The sequence below is a fragment of the Schistocerca nitens genome, chromosome 10, assembly GCF_023898315.1.
Source record: "Schistocerca nitens isolate TAMUIC-IGC-003100 chromosome 10, iqSchNite1.1, whole genome shotgun sequence".
Taxonomy (NCBI): domain Eukaryota; kingdom Metazoa; phylum Arthropoda; class Insecta; order Orthoptera; family Acrididae; genus Schistocerca; species Schistocerca nitens.
Genome location: NC_064623.1, coordinates 88492411 through 88513157, shown reverse-complemented (window position 1 = coordinate 88513157; position 20747 = coordinate 88492411). Strand labels below are relative to the sequence as shown.

At 42.1% G+C, this 20747-nt stretch overlaps 1 protein-coding gene across 1 annotated transcript in view; it reads right to left on the bottom strand.

The window, feature by feature from the left end:
* Nucleotides 1-19205, bottom strand: part of LOC126210507 (open rectifier potassium channel protein 1) — a 315501-nt gene extending 296296 nt beyond the window's left edge. Inside the window, exon 1 of the mRNA XM_049939751.1 lies at nt 19071-19205. The gene's annotated coding sequence lies outside the window, so the exon portion shown is untranslated. The remainder of the gene's footprint in view (nt 1-19070) is intronic.
* Between the last annotated feature and the right edge of the window lie 1542 nt (nt 19206-20747).

Sequence of the window (20747 nt, the reverse complement as noted above, 5' to 3'; positions counted from 1 at the left end):
CACAACAGTTCTAATGGAATGTTGTCTACTCCTGGGGCCTTGTTTCGACCAGGTCTTTCAGTGCTCTGTCAAACTCTTCACGCAATATCATATCTCCCATTTCATCTTCATCTACGACCTCTTCCATTTCCATAATGCCCTGAAGTACATCGCCCTTATATAGACCATTTATACACTCCTACCTTTCTGCATTCCCTTCTTTGCTTGGCACTGGTTTTCTATCTGAGCTTTTCTACAAAAAAGTCCATCTAATCTTCCTGTAGGCACTATCCATCTTACCCCTAGTGATATAGTCCTTTACATACTTACATTTATCCTCTAGCCACTCCTGGTTAGCCATTCCTGTCGATCTCATTTTTGAGACGTTTGTATTCCTTTTTGCCTGCTTCATTTACTGCATTTTTATATTTTCTCCTTTCATCAATTAAATCCAACATTTCTTCTGTTGCCCAAGGTTTTATACTATCCCTCGTCTTTTTACCTACTTTGCTGCCTTCAGTATTTCATCTCTCAAAGCTACCTATTCTTCTTCTACTGTATTTCTTTCCGCCGTTCTTGTCAATCGTTCCCTAATGCTCTATCTGAAACCCTCTACAACCTCTGGTTCTGTCAATTTATCCAGGTCCCATCTCCTCAAATTCCCACCCTTTTGCAGTTTCTTCAGTTTTAATCTCAAATTCATAAACAATAGATTGTGGTCAGAGTCCACATCTGGCTCTGGAGATGTCTTACAATTTAAAACCCGGTCCATAAATCTGTCTTACCATTACATAATCTAGCTGATACCTTCAAGCGTCTCCAGGCCTCTTCAATGTATATCTTCTTTGATGATTCTTGAACCAAATGTTATCGTTTAGTTATGTACTGGCCAATTTTGAGTTGTTGACTTTTTCTTTGACGACAGAATGGATATTTTTCAATGCTGCCACTTCGGGTCATATGAGACGTCTAAGAGATCTGATGCCACTGTTCCTTGTTCTACTGAGACAGAGGTCAACAAACGTTTTTACAGCAGCCGGAATTACTTACAAAAGGTCTAATGCGGGCTGTATCACCTTTCTGTTAATAGTTGCAAACCACAACAAAAACTATGATCAGCATTCCGTGTTAATCATTGGTGACGGGCATGCAATTCACAGAGACTAAAAAAGTTATCAGAGAAGGTGACAGCAGAGAGAGAGTTGCAGCAGATGTAGTGTGCGCATGCCCCAATATAACAAACTAAGCAGCAGAAGACGTTAGTGAGATTTGTGGAACTGACGTTTGCCTTTCAAGGCATCATCAGTGTTTGATTTGTACTGCTGCATCCCCTCAACGGAATTGCTGTCGAATGTCCAAGAGTCAGTTTCGTCCTATGTGTTATTTGTAATTTGTTATACGACGTCAGACTTGAGCTAAGACAATCAGTAGTTCTGCATTCTGGCTGCTGGCTAACAATGATAAAAATCAGACATCATGCAAGGAATGACTTTATTGCTAATATGATGCGTTTCAGAATTCATTTATCATCATGTAGACAGGAGCGATCACTGCATGTAGATATGGCGTTTCACGTGTTACGTGAAATGAACATTCACGGACTAGGCTGCAAATGTGTGTTTCACACGAAACACGCTATCTACGTGGAGTAATTGCGCCAGGATAAATTCCGAAAGTTTTCATATGAGAGATAAAGTCGTTCGTTGCCTCATGTTCAACTTTTAGCATTACGACACACTCAGCCAGAATGCAGAACTACTGATTATTATAATAATAGTCGCCTGCCCCCTGGATGACTTTATGTCGCTTTTACAGTACTGAAATTAAAACGTTCTCGAAACTTGCAATTCTGGGGCCGATATCTTGCCAATATCAGTGTCGATAAAAGTCAAAATGGCCGAGATCCTCGATCTCCAGGATGGATGAACTGTCTATACGCGTAACGAAGTTTGTACAGACACCTCAGCGCGCGAGTCCTATTCGCACCTGACCACTTTTTTTTTCTTTTAATATACAAGGTGTACAACTTTGCTTCCGCCGTTTGCCGATAGGTGGCGACAACGGTAAGTAGCGTTTGAAAGAAACAGATCGCAGACGTCAGACCTCGGTCAACATAACCTCAATCAAACATTAGTCGATTTGTGTCTGCATCATAAAGTTGGTCTTCGCTGAAAATGTCTTTTTATGAGCCCAATTCTCGTCATTTGCGGGAGGTGTTACTGTTTTGTTTCAATATGAGGAAAACAGCGGCCGAGTCTCATCGAATTCTCTGAAGTACGTATGGTAAGTGCGCTATTAGTGAAAGAACGTGTCGTGAGTGGTTTTAACGCTTCAAGAACGGTGATTTTAACGTCTTAGACCGGCGTAGTGGCGGAAGAGAGAATGTTTTCGAAGATGCAGAATTGGAGACGTTGCTGAGTGAAGACTTGTGACCGCTCAATGTCATTCAATACGATCACGACGACACCCCTCGATCGACGTTAACACTCGTGGTGTCACTCGCCTTCATACATGGCAGTGGACGTTAGAAAATTCGTGACTAGCTCAATGGTCGTCAATTGATTTAAATGTTATTCTCGGCTGACTCTCGATTCAATTACTGCCACGGGGGTGAGGAGAAAAAACACATCCTGGTGATACCATCATTATGCGTATTTAGATGTTCGATTAATCTGAATGGTTTGCAATGTTCCAGCGATTCTATTCGAACTCTATGCTGATGTACCGACAAGGACCATTTTCGCAGATGAACATGCAAGTACGAAATGAATGTTCAGTTTCTCAATAGAGTTCGTGACACAAATTATTCATCCGCTGTAAGAATAGTTTCATGCATTTAAATTTTTTGTGTCCCACAATACTGGTTGGCTAAATATTATGACGATACGTTGTATACAACTTCCACAGATATTGTTTATCATGTAGTCAAGACTACGTAATGAAGCCAAAATCGTGGATAAAATTGAAATGTAGTTTGTTTATCATCACTTTTCTTCTCACTAATTAAATATGAAATATGAATCGGGATTGGGGGTGATGAACCTATCCTTCTTTCCAGTATTAAAATGGTCGATATCGTGTTCTGAATAACGCGTGTCATATAATGTCCAAATATCGACACGACCCAGGCTATCAATTCGGCACTTAAATGTCTATTCTTCGCCCTCGAAATGTTCGATGTGATTGTCTTTCACACGCAGAGTTCAATTTAGCGGTGTATGCACTGTTTTTAGTATTTTAGGTCCCCGTTAATTAATATCTGGTAGTTAATAAGCGAACTATTTTTATGCTGGCGCGTTGTTTGTATCAGTTACCCCCGCAACCATCCAAGGATAAGATTGTCTTAACGTTCCGCGCGCAACGTTTCACAATTTTAAAAAATGCAGAATTACATAAACTATGGCTTTCCGTTGCGTACAACTTTCGCGGGTCCCACAACCATAATAGTTTCCCAAGAGTATTTTTACCAGCTAACACAAAGTTCGAATTATGTTGTCGGAATCATTTTCACATCACCCGACAATAAACTCCTCTGATCACTTCGTCACACGTAATGTATTTTAAACGTGCTTGAAGAGTCTTTAAATAATCTCCTTAACGAATTTCGCAGTCGCGTCCCACTTTTTCATCGACCAGCCCGAGCGCGATAATTGAAGGTAGAGAGCTCAATGTTTTACATGTTCTTTTATATGTATTAAAAAACAAACGCGCCCCTATATCTTTCTGTCCCGCTTGGTCTTTGGTACTTCGATTTTTATTACTTTTCATTATATTGCTTCTTAGTAATACTGTGCAGTTATTAAAGTTTCGTATTACTTTCCCCTTTTTAATTCTTCCCCGATTTTAATTAATATGATTTTATTGACACGCCTGCCCGCAAAGTACCGTTATAGACTCTCGTCAAATTCAAGAAGAATTGGCACGATTAGTAGGAGTGACACAACAAGCCATTTCCAAACGTCTCAAGGCTATGAGCATGATTCAGAAAGAAGGAACTTGGGTCCCGTGTGAGCTGAAACCATGGCACATTGAACGGCGTTTGTGTGTTTGTGAACAGTTACTTCACAGGCAAACACGGAAGGGATTTCTGCATCGCATTGTGACCGGGGACGAAATATAGGTTCGTTACGATAACCCTAAACGCAAAAAATCATGGGGATATCCCGGCCATGCTTCCACGTCGACGGCCAAACCGAATATTCACGGCCCCAAGATCATGCTCTGCATCTGGTGGGACCAGCTCGGCGTCGTGTACTGTGAGGTGTTAAAACCAAATGAAACATTCACAGGTGCTCGTTATCGAACGCAGTTAATGCGTTTGAGCAGAGCATTGAAAGACAAACGGCCGCAATACAGCGGGAGGCACGATAAAGTGATTCTAAATCACGACAATGCTCGACCCCATGTTGCAAAACGTACTTGGAAACGTTAAAATGTTAAGTCCTACCCAACCCGCCGTGTTCTCCAGACATTGCTCCCTCTTGTAATGCCACTTCCTCGGACGAGAAATAAAAATCAAAAATTAGCTCCCAATACCCCAAAGATTTCCCCCTATGTCCCAAATTCCTAGAAAAATGGTTCAAATGGCTCTGAGCACTATGGGACTTAACTTCTGAGGTCATCAGTCCCCTAGAACTTAGAACTACTTAAACCTAACTAACCTAAGGACATCACACACGTCCATGCCCGAGTCAGGATTCGAACCTGCGACCGTAGCGGTCGCGCGGTTCCAGACTGTAGCGCCTAGAACCGCACGGCCACTCCGGCCGGCTAGAAAAGTGAATAAGCGAACGAAGTTACATTTATCACTATTATTAGGACAATAACAAGTAATTAAATCAGGAATCTAAGACTTGGCAATTTAGCAATCTACGAAAGAAAGATTAAATTTCAGTAAAATTAAAATCATAATAAATCGCAAAATTAGCATAAATTAACATTCGCAAAGTAGAACCACCGATCCCAAAGAATACTCGGTGTGAGTACTCTTTGGGAATCGTGAGTAATGACTAAGTATAATTCAATGCATTGTCACTACGTTACGAGAGTTAGCCGAAGCAGGTCATATATTTGAATGCTCGTAGATGTAGGCGCGCTTAGATTGTTTTAGAGATTGAATAATTGCGATCTATTATGACGCAGTAATACGATATTCTGATTCCAAGTATCACGACATTAGAATTCGAACGGAGGACTTTTAACTAGATAATTGAACTAAACATTACTTAGACAGTGATTTAGGCAGCGAACACTGATACACAATTTCCATTCATAATAGCCAGTGGTTTATGTACAGTGATAGGTCCGAAGCATATAATTTAAATCCCCCCAACACTTGGGAGAGTTTTCTTCTCAAGGCTCGGTTAGGAAGTGGCTGATATTGTGCAATAAAACACCCTCTCGCGCCAAGTCATGCATTTGTGATTTAAGATTCTATCATGTTATTAACATGAAACTCCCGAGCAATAATGACGCGCAGCGATAATATTTGACTGTAGCGCTCGGCGCTTGTGTAGAATCTTTGACTCAAATAACAAGCCGACTGTTACGATTTCTTAGATACTTGAAATTACGACCAGCTTGTAGGGAATTTGTTGTGGATGTGGCTATTGGTTTTATCACTAATATTTTATCATTAATCAGTTAAACATCGATTACGAACGATTAATTACGATTCTTGGTGAAGTAAATACCTCAAGCACGTCGACATTTCGGTTCAGCACTGTTATTTCGTGTAACGTCGTCTTCGTAACTTTGATAACGATCTCAACACTCTACCGACTGTGGCCGAGTTTTAGCCGAGGCCAAGTACAAATCGAACCAAATCATCAAGAAGAAGAGCCGTTATACTCTGACTATCACCTGTTTAGATCAATGGCGAATGGCCTCGCTGATTAGCACTTCCGATCTCATGAAAAAGTCACAAATTGGATCGATTAGGGAGTCGCTTCAAAAGATGAATACTTTTTTCGACGCGGGATTCGTACATTGCCCGAAAGATGGGAGAAAGTAGTGGCCAGCGATGGAAACTACTTTAATGAAACGAATTGGTTACACATGTATCATTCAAAGTCTCAAATGTTGGGGAAAAACGGCGGAAGAAAAGTTGTACACCTTTTAGGTAAAACTAAAGAAGAAAGGTTAAGGAAAGGCAAACCTACGTTTCTATCATTTGCAGACTTAGAGAAAGCTTTTGACAATGTTGACTGGAATAATCTCAAATTCTGAAGGTGGGAGCGGTAAAATACAGAGAGCGAAAGGCTATTTACAATTTGTACAGAAAGCAGATGGCAGTTATAAGAGTCGAAGGACATGAAAGGGAAGCGGTGGTTGGGGAGGGAGTGAGACAGGTTTGTAGCCTCTCCCCGATGCTATTCAATCTGTATATTGAGCAAGCAGTGAAGGAAACAAAAGAAAAGTTTGGAGTAGGTATTAAAATCCATGGAGAAGTAATAAAAACTTTGAGGTTCGCCGATGACATTGTAATTTTGTCAGAGACAGCAAAGGACTTTCAAGACCAGTTGAACGGAATGGACAGTGTCTTGAAAGGAGGATATAAGATGATCAACAAAAGCAAAACGAGGATAATGGAATGTAGTCGATTTAAGTCGGGTGATGCTGAGGGAATTAGATTAGGAAATGAGGCAGTTAAAGTAGTAAAGGAGTTTTGCTATTTGGGGAGCAAAATAACTGATAATGGTCGAAGTAGAGAGGATATAAAATGTAGACTGGCAATGGAAAGGAAAGCATTTCTGAAGAAGAGAAATTTGTTAACATCGAGTATTGATTTAAGTGTCAGGGAGTCGTTTCTGAAAGTATTTGTATGGAGTGTAGCCATGTATGGAAGTGAAACATGGACGATAAATAGTTTAGACAAGAAGAGAATAGAAGCTTTCGAAATGCGATGCTTTCGAAGAATGCTGAAGATTAGATGGGTAGATCACATAACTAATGAGGAGGTATTGAATAGAATTGGGGAGAAGAGGAGTTTTTGGCACAACTTGACTAGAAGAAGGGATCGGTTGGTAGGACATGTTCTGAGGTATCAAGGGATCACAAATTTAGCATTGGAGGGCAGTGTGGAGGGTAAAAATCGTAGAGGGAGACCAGGAGATGAATACATTAAGCAGATTCAGAAGGATGTAGGTTGCAGTAGGTACTGGGAGATGAAGCTTGCACAAGATAGAGTAGCATGGAGAGCTGCATCAAACCAGTCTCAGGACTGAAGACTACAACAACACAAGGAGGTCTGCCTACTTTCCGGAACATAGCTGTTCTTGCAGCATAGATTTGTAGAATTTAGAAACCTACTCTTAAGATTTACACTTTTGCCGTCTATTGTTAAAAATATTGTTTTCTGTTTCCGCTCCGGACTGTTAAGATGGGCTGTAAAGTGGTGTAATAAGTTAGTACAGTGTGTGGTTCTGAGGACGGAGTCCCTGAGGAACTAGGTAGGCGTCGCTTTGATATCGGTACCGGCCGCAGTGTACACTGTGCAAACATCTGGGATGATCGAGCGCTATCAGACGCCGCCCTGTGAAAAGAGCTCATCAGCCGGGTAGTTGCCTCAGCGCAGATAACGGGCTATCCATTCGGGAACCACGGCGTAACGCGGTGATTCGATAGTGGGTGGGGCGGGCGGATGAGTGTTGGAAAAGCCGAGCTTAAGCGTCGCTGTCTTGAAAATAGGCACACAGACCCGGGAGCGATGTGTATATCGTACTCATCTGGACTCACGTAATACGCTTCAAGCCACCGTCCAGCCATTCAGCTTTTGATATTCCGTGATTTCTTTCAATCTCCTGAAGTGAATACTGGGATGGTTTGTGAGACCGGGTTCGACGGATCACCTCGTCGTCGACGTTGTATTACTCCGTAATTTACTTTCCTCCCATAGTATCTTCTTATGCTCGGCGAATCAGTTGTGGTAAAACGATATTTTTCATTACGACAGTTTTTGAATCGCTACGTGGGTACGAACAACGCTTCGAGTGTCGGGCTTTCGCTTCCTTATCGCAGCTTAACATAACAATCGCGACGCTCTGTCTCTATCTTGTTACTCACTGCGACTGCAGCGCGCCAAGCAGTCGTGAAGTTTACTGTTGAGATCGACGAGATCTTGTGAAAGCGAATTGTAATCGTTTATATTGGTCTGTAGGATAGTTCTTACAAACGGGAGCGTCTGTAGCGCAATAAATTTTGTGGCCTATAGATATTTACTGCAATATGTCTTTTTCTTTAAAACAAGAAAGTGCTAGTCAACAGCAGAAGACGAAATTTTGAAGAAATGCGTCGTATATCTATCCAAATACTTGAAGTTGTCTTCGCTACACTTGCAGTCAAATCAGTGAACGTGGAACATACGAAACGTGTATGGAATGCAATACCTATGTTACTTAACGTAGCAGACAAGCTACCACAACAGTAGCCAAAGAAAAACCACACAGGCGTGACAATAAAAGAACAAAAACAATGAAACTGTTTCCCAACACAGAAGAAATTCCACAACTAATGATGCATCTGAGCCACAAACGGCAAGAATCTTAAACACATTCGTTTTTGAGACAAAGATAATTACGTTTACAAAAATATTTATCTATTAGAAAGTCGAGTGAAGTGTAAGACAATGCGAAACATTATGCTCCCTAAAAAGTTGTTACGTTTCAAGGAAAGAGCCTGTCATAATAAGAACAGACAACAAAGGAAATATATTCTTCTCGCACATGAAATATATGTTTATATTCTCTTGTTTTTTGTGGAGTAAGCTGCAGTTCTATACATATTCGAACACATTCTTCGTCATGAAGTTGTAGCTTATGTCACTTAATGAACGAGATTCGGCTGTTTTTACATATATTTCATGATCATTCCTGTCTTGTCAATTTAATAACGGAACGCATAAATTTAATAATTATTTCCATAATCAACTATAAAAACGATTAGAAAGTAATTTCAAGGCTGCTTGTTTGGGGCGCTAGTGTCGCACCTAAGGCTAGAAGGCAAACATTTGCACAGCAGTATCGCGACTGCATAAGACAGACTTAGCTTATACCTACCACTGAAAGAGAATGCGAGTGCTTTCAGCGCTCTTGGACCAACGGCATTATTCCGTGAATTATCAATTTCTGCAAACATGACGTCATTTTGACGTGAAGCGCGGTATCGACAACAGAAACTTATCAACTTCCCGTTTAGCTTTCGATACCGGCCTCTCGCAAGACATCGGGCACGCGTATCGGAGATTTATAAAAACATAGTTTTTGGAATGATTATAACCATTAAACAATTCAGAAAAAGGTTCGACAGTCTTTTTGCTATGCCTATCTGCGACTCAACAGGTCTTATTATAATTTTTAATACAATTAAACGTCACAATGATTTACCGACGGTTAATGCCTCCATGTAAGATTGTCGGCCACGGCAAAGCATTAATCGCTAGTTTTGTATTATCCTCTACGCTAAGTTTTTGACTTCTCTCTTCTCTTACGTTTCGCGCCATACTTTGAGATGTATTGTGTTCTCTTTTTGAATAAATCTACTCAAAATCATTACATAGTTCACTATTACTAATGGAGTCTACATCACTACCATACCTAATATCCACAAGTTGTTATCGTCAATAACATTTAGAAATTAAGCATGAATCACGATTGCACTATAACCTGATCATTTTTCACAACCACGTCACCATTATCATCAACTGTCAGTTAATAACACGTCAACGATATAACCCTTCAAATAACGATGACAGGAGACTAGAATCAATAAGTGTTACTGTAATGGACAACGTGGTTTCTGGAATCGTAAGATGCAAGTTCATATATCACCATAAGCATTTTTTTTCATGTTAGGGTTGTTAACAACACACACTGGGAGTTTGTTATGACTGTAATACCAGAATGCTCTGCAATATTCGAAGTTATTTACATTTCCACTTGATTAGAGAACGAAGGTTAAAATAAATATTTGGCGATTTCCTAGGGCGCAGTTAGGTACGGACCTAAGAGGAGAGCTTAAACTGCTGCGATGGAAACGAGAAGCAATTACATTCATTCTTCATTCTTTGTCCCAAAGTCGAAAGCAATTCCTGCGGTTGTCGATACTGCGCGTGAGGTCAAAATGAGTGTTACTCCATTGTTAATAGCACGCTGGAAAGCAGCGGACACTTTTCAGGCAGACATCGGAGAACTGATTCGATAGGTTAGAGAGACCTTTGTGCGGTCAAGACTTTATTGTAAGCCGCCACTGAGGAATTTCTGATATCAAGAAAGTTTAAGGCATTAGTACTAAGGAAAGTTACTGGAATATTTTCTAATTTACGTAGTGGAAGTGTTGTGAAGAATACGAGCTGATTTATGTGTAAAAGGATACGTATTGGTGCTTATTTTAATCGAAACCTCGATTCCTTATTACGAAGTACCACGGCGTCCTACAGATGGTCTGGATTAATGCGAACAGGAGTGGCAGCATGAACCTGCAGACACGGTCAGTTTTATTAGGAACTATTGCTCCTTTCTAAATGGATTAAAGAAATATGCTTCTGGAATTGTCATCCATTTTTCAGTAACTACGCTGCCATAGGACATCGACGGATTCCGGCAGATCTATAGCGAGATACTAACAACTTTACACGCTGTTTCTGCTTCGCCGAGAAGTTGTAGCTTCATCGACGCGTAAACAACTAGATTCTCCTGCAAGTTCTACAACCACTGCATTATTCAAAGTACGGTAGAGAATTTTACGCCGTTCAGTATATTCCTGTCAGAAAGATAAATATCGCTACGCTAACTGAAAGCGCTCAGAGTTTTCCAAGACTGTTTACGTCTCCGAATATAGTTTAATCTTTATGCAAAGAACTTAAGTGGCGTTTAATACTTTTCATGAGGCTAAAGTCAGCCGTACAAAGTCATTTCAACCTAGCGTCCTTTTCCTTGAATATTTGTCCATAAGTGACGACATAATGAGGGCTGGGAATGTTGATCAATACAAATGAAACAATTTCTGCGTGAGTCACTTGGTTATTTTGTCAGTACGCACATCGATTTTTCACATCACCATGTCTTTTCGCAGTCACAGACCAAGTGAAGTGAAGGTTATTTTGCATCTTTTGCTAATGATAAAAACTGTTTATTTAGAAAACCTCTAACTGCCTTTCCGAAATCAACGATTTTTATCATTAGCAAAAGACGCAAAAGAACCTACACTGCCCTCGGTCTGTGCTGTGAAAACGCGTCTGTACTCTTCACCAACACCATCCATGTAAATAAACAATTATCCACCAAACCACCAAACCACGCGTAGTGCCAAAATAAACAAGTCGCTGCCGCAGAAACTGTTTTATGTTTTTTTTTTAACTTTCATTCCTTTCGAGAGAGCATATTCCTTCCGAATCGAAATTCAGGTAGCAAGTTTCCGAAGTATGGGATGAATGCGATCACTTCTTCCGAAACGTACCCACTGATGAAAGTTTTTCGATCTTCGATAACTTGTCGCTTTCCTGCGGCATGTACACTGTCTGATCAAAAGTGTTCGGGCGCCCCTTTGTAATGCCGAACTGACCACCAGATGTCACTAGATGCGGACCAGCCAGCATAAAAGGGGAAAGGAGTATCGTTTTGTCAGTTGAGATGCAGTAACGGTCCGTCAGGAAATCATTGGGTGTCTCCCGAGTGACAGATACATCAGAGATATTTCAACCCTTCTAGCCGCATGGAGTGGCCACGCGCCATATGACGAATTGCGAGGCACCTCCCGCCTGAAGTTCGAGTCCCCGCTCGGGCGTGTGTGTGTGTGTGTGTGTGTGTGTGTGGACCAATGACCTCAGCAGTTTGGTCCCTTAGAAATTCACATAGATTTGGACCTTTTTCAACCCTTCTAATGCTGCCCAAGTCGTCTGTCGGTAATCCGATTGCGAAGTGGAAATGCGAAGAAACAGCCACAGCTAATAAAATGAAGGCTTTCACGGCAGGTGTTGTCATCGCTTCACGTTTCCGGGCTGAGATGGCGTGGTCCATACATAAGACTCTCCCCTGACGTTTCGCCTTCGACTGTGGAAGGCATCCTCCGAGGACAATCGGCGAACTGCAACGAGAGCACGAGTGAGCGCCGTATATATAAGCCATCCAGAGGGCGCCGCTGTCAAGTCACGTGACGTCGGCTGTGCTATGATCTCTGATATTGCCAACTTTCTCATTTGAAACTAATCGATTGTCACGCTGTTGCTGCTATGTTGACATCCATATCTTATCCAGCTTAATGCCTTTATCTTTCCTATTAAAATTATTGCAGTGTTTGCCAATCTCAATGGCCTCTCTGTACATTCGCGCATAATAATGCGACGTCTTTGCTATGACGGTCGTCTCACTAAACTTTATTTCATGATCACCTCCATGAAACACATGTTCCGCTACAGCCGATTTATCAATATGTCCGAGGCGACAGTTCCTTTTATATTCACCCTTTTATATTCACCACGGGTGTTGACGCTTCTTTTTGTTGTGCCTATATAGACCTTTCCACAACTGTACGGAATTTTATAGACACCTGGTGTAGCTGGAGGATGTCGTTTATCTTTTGCGGATTTTAAACATTCTTTTATTTTCGTAGTAGGTCTGAAGACAGTTTCCACGTCGTACTTGCTTAGAATTTTTCCAATGCGATCAGTGACCTTACTGATGAATGGTAAGAACACTTTCCCCTTGGGTTGGTGTCGTCCTGGACTGACAACTAGGACGGACGAGAATCGACACCAAAACGCCTGTTTCAATGCAATGTTTTGGTTGCATTGCATTGAAACAAGCGTTCAGGTCATAGTGCTGTGGAATGTGGGAAAAAAACCGCAAATTGACATTCATCAGAAGAAGAACACCACCAAAAATGCAACAGGAGCGTAATATGTAATAATTTGTCCACGCAACCTTTACATTACTACTTAATAAGAAATACCAACCACCAGAACTGTTTATAGCCTATAGGTACAGTGACAAAAATGTAAATTAAATAGCAAACAGATGTACATATTCCAGGCCACTGATGATGCCTTGCAGAAAATAAAGGCAAAACGCGTATGGCACTAATATTCTGTTTTATTCAGTTGCTGTCAGACGGTCCATAAGTAAAAGTTATCAATATACCGTAATATTACACGCAACTGAGGAAGACAGGACTACAAAAGTTGAAGATGTTTGTATCAGTTTGTTTGGCGCTTCAGTGTACATATTCTTGTATTACGCCACGCTCTAAATCGTTGATTGACTTCCTCGCTATCGACCTACTTAAAGAAAATTATATCTTATCTAATTTATCATAAAACATGTTTTATAACAGAACGTAGAAGGCCTTGCGATCGAAAGAGGGGGTTGATGAGAGGGTGAAAAATCAATGGCAGAAGCCTGTTTCCGACTCACAGTAAATGACACAGAGTATTTAACTAAATTTATGAACCTAATTGATGGATGCATGGTACGGAGGAAGCTCGTCTTCCGTAAATTCTCTTCCAATCCAACATTCTGGAATGGTATCTGTCATTCAGGTAACGTCGGACGTTATTTCTCTAAGAGGAGGAACGGAAGATGAACTTCATCGCCGGTGGCCTTCCACGTCTCCAGAACTCACACCTTGTGACTTGTCTGTGGGGTTATGTAAACGACCTCTGTTCTATCCCCCCGACGCCTGACACACTTGAAAGTCTGCGATAGCGCATTGTTGAAACGATGGAGTGAGTAACGAGAGACCAGCTGCTTCGGGTGTGGTAAGAGGTGAGCCACCTTTTTGATATTTGTCGTGTAATACATGGTGCTCACATTGAATGCATAAAAATTTAAACTTTTTTCTTTCCAGGAATGTTGGAATTTTGTTTCTATCTTTTCAAGTTTGGATGCAATAAATGTTTGAAATCTTTTCCTTTTTGTGAGTAGCTCTGTGTATCGATGACCTGCTAGACAGTATAATAGCAACCTCAGATGTGCCCCTGACACAGCTCTCTACATTGTAATGAAATACTGTCTGCAAAACGCTGAATAAATATTCAGTCAATTTTTGTTTTCACAGTGGTGTAAATAGGCAACATAGTTTAAACGTTCGCATATATAAAATTTGGGACGCCGCGAAACGCAAACACAGTCTGTCCTTTAACTGTTGTATCAGTAATTTATAATTAGTGACTTCATACACATACAAAGTTGTAAGAACTGTACACTGCTTGGAATGCTGAAGGTGGCAGGTGTCAAATACCGTGTGAATACGTGTAAGTGCAGACACTTTTTTATACAGTGCCATAATTTGCACACACATCAGTGTGTTGGCTGCTTATTTTTTGTTTCTCTGTATCTAACATTCTTCACACAAACACGTCTGGTGAGTTACCACCTGATGTTTTGTGGACAGTCTTAACTACGCCACTAAGTGGATTACGCCTGTCACTTTAGACTAACTGTTTTGTGTCCACACGGTCACACTTCAACATCTGACCTACTGCTGAGGATAAAATAAGCATTAATGGCTTGGTATTACCCATGTACTTAGATGTACTAACCAACCTGAAAACATTCTACTCCTAGTAGCTATAATTATTAGTTTGCAAATGGTGTAAACACTGATGTAATGTTGTCCATTACACCGTCCTCACTCACCAACAAAGTGGCTCTTCAAAATGGCTCTGAGCACTATGGGACTTAACATCTAAGGTCATCAGTCCCCTAGAACTTAGAACTACTTAAACCTAACTAAGGACATCACATACATCCATGCCCGAGGTAGGATTCGAACCTGCGACCGTAGCAGTCGCACGGTTCCGGACTGAAGTGCCAAGAACCGCTCGGCCACAGCGGCCGGCGCAATCACCAACAGAAATATCTGCACTTACACTCTGTCCAGTGTGTGAAAAGTTACCTACAACTTGTAGAGAAAGCAGATTGCAATTATGGAGAGTCAAATGTCATTAAAGGGAAGCTGCAGTTGAGAAGGGAGCGAGACACGGTTGTAGCCTCTCCCCAATGCAAGATACGAAGGAAACCAAGGAGAAATTTCGAAACGAAATTAAAGTGAGAGAAAATAAAAAGTTTGCTGCATGCCAATGACACTAATTCCGTCAACAGACAGTAAAGATTTGCAAGAGCTACTGAACGTAGTGGATAGCGTCTTGAAAACAGGTTGTAAGACCAACTGTTAAATACCGTTCAACAGCCAAGATCGCATAGAATATATTCTTTTATTTAAGGCAACCGCTTGCAACAGATTTTGCTGTCATCTTCATGTCTTAAAATCTTCGTTGTGAAAAGTCGATTCGCACTGTTTCGGATATATCCAGCATATGTAAACAGTTGTGCTATTGTGTACCGTGTTTGCGTAAGGTCACAAGCAACTGTGAACAATACACACACATAAAAAAAAGTTTTGCACCACCTGGGTTCCGAGAGTTGCGTAACCTGTACAGAAAATTGGAATAGAGATCTACACGAACATCATTTCCACCCTTTTTATTGCTGATGCAAACCATACAGCGAGACCTTCAGATGTGGTGGTCCAGATTGCAGTAAACCCCGGTGCCTCTAATAGCCAGTGGCACGTCCTCTTGCACTGATGCATGCCTCTATTCCTCGTGGCATACTATCCACAGGTTCGTCAAGGCACTGTTGATCAAGACTGTCCCCTCCTCAACTGCGATTCGGTGTAGATTCCTTAGAGTGGTTGGTGCGTCACTTCGTCCATAAACAGCCCTTTTCAATCTATCCCAAGCATGTTCGATAGGGTTCATGTCTGGAGACACGCTAGTCACTCTAGTCGAGAGATGTCGCTATCCTGAAGGGAGTCATTCACAAGATGTGCACGATCGGGGCGCGAATTTTCGTCCATGAAAACGAATTCCTCTCCAATATGCTGCCGATGTGGTTGCACTATCTGTCGGAGGATGGCATTCACGTATCGTACAGCCCTTACGGCGTCTTCCATGACCACCAGCGGCGTACGTCGGTTCCACATAATGCACCCCGTAACAGCAGGGAACCTCCACCTTGCTGCACTCGCTGGACAGTGTTTCTAAGGCGTTCAGCCTGACCGGGTTGCCTCCAAACACGTCTTCGACGATTGTCTGGTTGAAGGCAGATGCGACACTCATCGGTGAAGAGAAAGTGATGCCAATCCTTAGCGGTCCATTCGGCATGTTGTTGGGCCCATCTGTTCCGCTCTGCATGGCGTCGTCGTTGCAAAGATGGACCTCGCTATGACGTCGGGAGTGAAGTTGCGCATTATTCAACGTAGTGGCATTGCTGTCAGGGTTCCTTCGAGCCATAATCCGTAGGTAGCGGTCATCCGCTGCAGTAGTAGCCCTTGGGCGGCCTGCGCGAGGCATGTCATCGACAGTACCTGTCTCTCAGTATCTCCTCCTTGTCCAAACAACATTGCTTTGGTTCACTCAGAGACGCCCGGATACTTCCCTTGTTGACAGCTCTTCCTGGCACGAAGTAACAATGCAGACGCGATCGAACAGTGGTAATAACCGTCTAGGCATGGTTGAACTACAGACAACACGAGCCGTGTACTTCCTGGTGGAATGACTGGAACTGATCGGTTGTCGGACCCCCTCCGTCTAATAGGCGCTGCTCATGCATGGTTGTTTTCATCTTTTGGCGGGTTTTGTGACATCTCTGAACAGTCAAAGGGACTGTGTCTGTGATACAATATCCACAGCCAACGTCTATCTTCAGGAGTTCTGGGAACCTGGGTGATGCAAAACATTTTTTGATCTGTGTATATATGGACATCGTCTGTTGCACAAGGTGGTTGATGTTTTTAAATATTTTAGCGATGAAAAACCTTTTATAATGTGCTGTTTTTATCCACTTGACATCTTGTGCGTGAGGTCAGTGTATAATGAACATGTTTTGTAACGAAAGATTTTAAGACCTGAAGTCTCATAGGTGTCTCGCCTGACAACCCCTGCTCTGTACCCGTGAACAATAAAATGTGACTCAGCACTGATAATGACATCTTTTCAGTCATTGGAGGTCCAAGATTTATATATTTTGGAGCATGCCAACTGTTTATCCTTCATGGCAATTGTTAATAACTGGAGGGCATCTATAATTAGACGGAGACCAATGCTGTCTCTCCGTCCAAGTATATCCATTATCTGGTCGTGGCGCACAGGACACTCCATGGAGTCGCCAATCAATAGCATCTATAATTGTTTATGGTCAAGACAGTAACACTCCTCCAAGAGTCCAGCAATTTGCTAAAAAAATGGTTACAGCGAAGAAGATTCTGTTCCTCGCGAAATTTGAGCTTGTCCCAATTAATTTATACACTGCTGCATTTAAGTTTTGATTGACACTGTCAACTTTCAAACTTAAATTTATCCATGTTATGTGGATGTTATTTGAGGAATGTGACTCCATTATAAATTTTTTATGAAATGATTGTTCTGAAACAGTCAGACTATTAATATTTTATTAGCACGTCGCGTTACGCCAGCATGCTGTCATAATCAGGTGCATTTACAATTACTTATACATTGTAATTAATATGAAGTGATGTTAGTCTCCTTTGCTGTGTGTGTCAGTGATTTATGTGTCGAAAAAGATGTCTATTCAGGAAGGTAAATATGTTATAATGTGTACATTATGTGATAAGCATGATAAGTCAAATTGTGTTTGTGCACCTACTTACAGTTTAGACACAGAGCACAGTAAAAAGTACATCACAACTTAATACTTTCACAATCATCTGTCTACATCAATCCAAAGAGTCTTAAAGCCAATTTATTTTCTCTCGTTAAAAAGAGTAGTTTTATCTCCACCGTATACACAGTTTTAGAGATAGAAACTAGTACATCTCAGGTTTTAAGACTCTGGATTGATGTAAGCAAATAATTGTGGAAGTTTTAAGCTGTGAGGTACTTATTACTGTGCTCTGTATGCCAGTCAACGAAATTACCAACAAGAATTTAAGTAAATGCACTATGACTAATAATTCGTCTCACAATGTACAGACTACAGCATATATATTTTTCTTTGTCTTTTTCGACACAATCTCACTAGCTCATACAGAATGGGAAACTAGATTCACGTCATTTTAATTACAATGTAGAAGTAACTGTAAATTCACCTAATGAGGGCAAATGCTCCCGAAATACGTCTCGCTAATAAATTATTAGTAACAGTGACTTGCTGTACATATCTGTGTAAACAGAAATTAGTTGCCGCATGCATGGAAGATGATCACATAAGAACGACTTGACTGATCTGGTTGATTTCGTCTTTGTTGTGTTCATAATTGTCAGGACATGGTATGTATGAAAGAAAATTTTTGGAAACTCGACCTGAAAAATCAGAAATTAAAATCAACTGTGAAAGATAACGGCTTGACTGATTTCGGTGGTTTTTGTGTTCGTAACTGTAGACGGTAATGAAATGAATGAAAAAGAAAAAAGAAATGCATTCAGTTCGGCAGTTCCACAGTTCTGCTGTCACATGTTTTGACAAAAAAAAAAAACCAGCTTTGACAGTAATATAGGTATTATATAAATACATATGTAATATGTAATGGGGGACGTTGTTACTGAAAATCTGGGAAGTACTTAACCAATATAGAACAGGTTTTTACAAGACACACTAATGAACATTCGGACGTGCTTCGCGGAAAAGTTCTTGACTTATTTGCTTGAAATTTTCATGCGATAATCAAACTAAAATTCGTACGGTCGTACGGACATAGGCAGATATATATATCCTAAGAAAGAACGTTGTTACCGAAAATCTCTAAGAGATCTTAGCGGATTTACTTCAAATTTTTACATGATGCTCTTTGATCATTTAGACAGAAATGAAGACAATTGAGGAGAAGGCGGAGGAGGAGATGGACAGAGAGAGGCGGAGAAGGTTATTTACAGAGAGGTGGGGGAAGTAGGAGGTGTATGGAGAGAGAGAGAGAGAGAGAGAGAGAGGGGGGGGGGGGGATGAGAAGACGGGCACACAGAGAGGGGATCAGGGGATTTAGGATGTATATGCAATTGCCATACATATATTTAGCAATTACGAAGCATTGCCGGGTTCAGTAGCTATTTCATGAAAATCGTTTGGAGTTTGTTTACTTACTCAGTTGCGCTCCCTCCACTCTTCCGGCATCCAGCAGAGCCGGGTGGGTGTGGTTGGGACGGGACGAATACCTTCACCCCGTAGAAGCCTCGAAGCGTGCGGTGTGCGTGTCTGTGTGTGCGCGTGTGTACACGATAGGGACGGCCTGCTCTCGACGCGAGATGTCGTGCTGTGAGCCCGGCCCGCTGAGGCACTGTGCGTCTCTTGGCGGGGTTCGGCCCTGCCCGCCACAGAGACGCGTCTTATCAGTGGATCATCCGCGGCGCGGACCACGTGCTTCAGCGCATCTCCCAACAACTCCACACAGACACAGCCGCGTCCGGACGCTTGCTCCCATATCGCCGGTTCGGGTCGGCCTACCTGTCGACGCGCTCCAGTGGAGACAGCAGCGGAGAGGTTCCTGGAACTGCCGCGCGGCTGCCCGACACCCACAACTCCCAGAGTCGGGGGAGGAGGAAGCTCAGCGCGGTGACGAAGTCCACAGCCATTAGAGGAGCTGCGCTAACGCCTCTGGACGGGACACTGAGGAAGCACCCCGGCACTAATAGCGGGGTTACACGACCACCAGTGATGACACCAGTGTTCGACGGCACGGATTATCCAGCGAACATTCGGATCGATGAACATTTCGGTAACAGAACCCCTTCATGACAACTGGCTACAATTCCGTACATTAATTTTTACAGTGTCTGACAGAGAACCCCATTAGTGTGAGGCGGCAAAAGGCCAATGATGACCACGGCATCCGACGTCTAACATGTCTACCATCCAACCACAGTATAGGCTACTAATGATACATCTACATCTACATTTATACTCCGCTAGCCACCCAACGGTGTGTGGCGGAGGGCACTTTACGTGCCACTGTCATTACCTCCCTTTCCTGTTCCAGCCGCGTATGGTTCGCCGGAAGAACGACTGCCGGAAAGCCTCCGTGCGCGCTCGAATCTCTCTAATTTTACATTTGTGATCTCATCGGGAGATATAAGTAGGGGGAAGCAATATATTCGATACCTGATCCAGAAACGCACCCTCTCGAAACCTGGACAAGCTACACCGCGATGCAAAGCGCCTCTCTTGCAGAGTCTGCCACTTTGCTAAACATCTCCGTAACGCTATCACGCTTACCAAATAACCCTGTGACGAAACCGCGCCGCTCTTCTTTGGATCTTCCCTATCTCCTCAGTCAACCCGATCTGGTACGGATCCCACACTGATGAGCAATACTCAAGTATAGGTCGTACGAGTGTTTTGTAAGCCACCTCCTTTGTTGATGGATTACATTTTCTAAGGACTCTCCCAATGAATCTCAACCTGGTACCCGCCTTACCAACAATTCATTTTATATGATCATTCCACTTCCAATCGTTCCGCACGCATACTCCCAGATATTTTACAGAAGTAACTGCTACCAGTGTTTGTTCCGCTATCATATAATCATACAATAAAAGAACCTTCTTTCTATGTATTCGCAATACATTACATTTGTCTATGCTAAGGGTCAATTGCCACTCCCTGCACCAAGTGCCTATCCGCTGCAGATCTTCCAGAATTTCACTGCAATTTTCTAATGCTGCAACTTCTCTGAATGCTGCAGCATCATCCGCGAAAAGCCGCATGGAACTTACGACACTATCTACTACTATACTATGATAACAGTGAGCCGGACTGCAGATA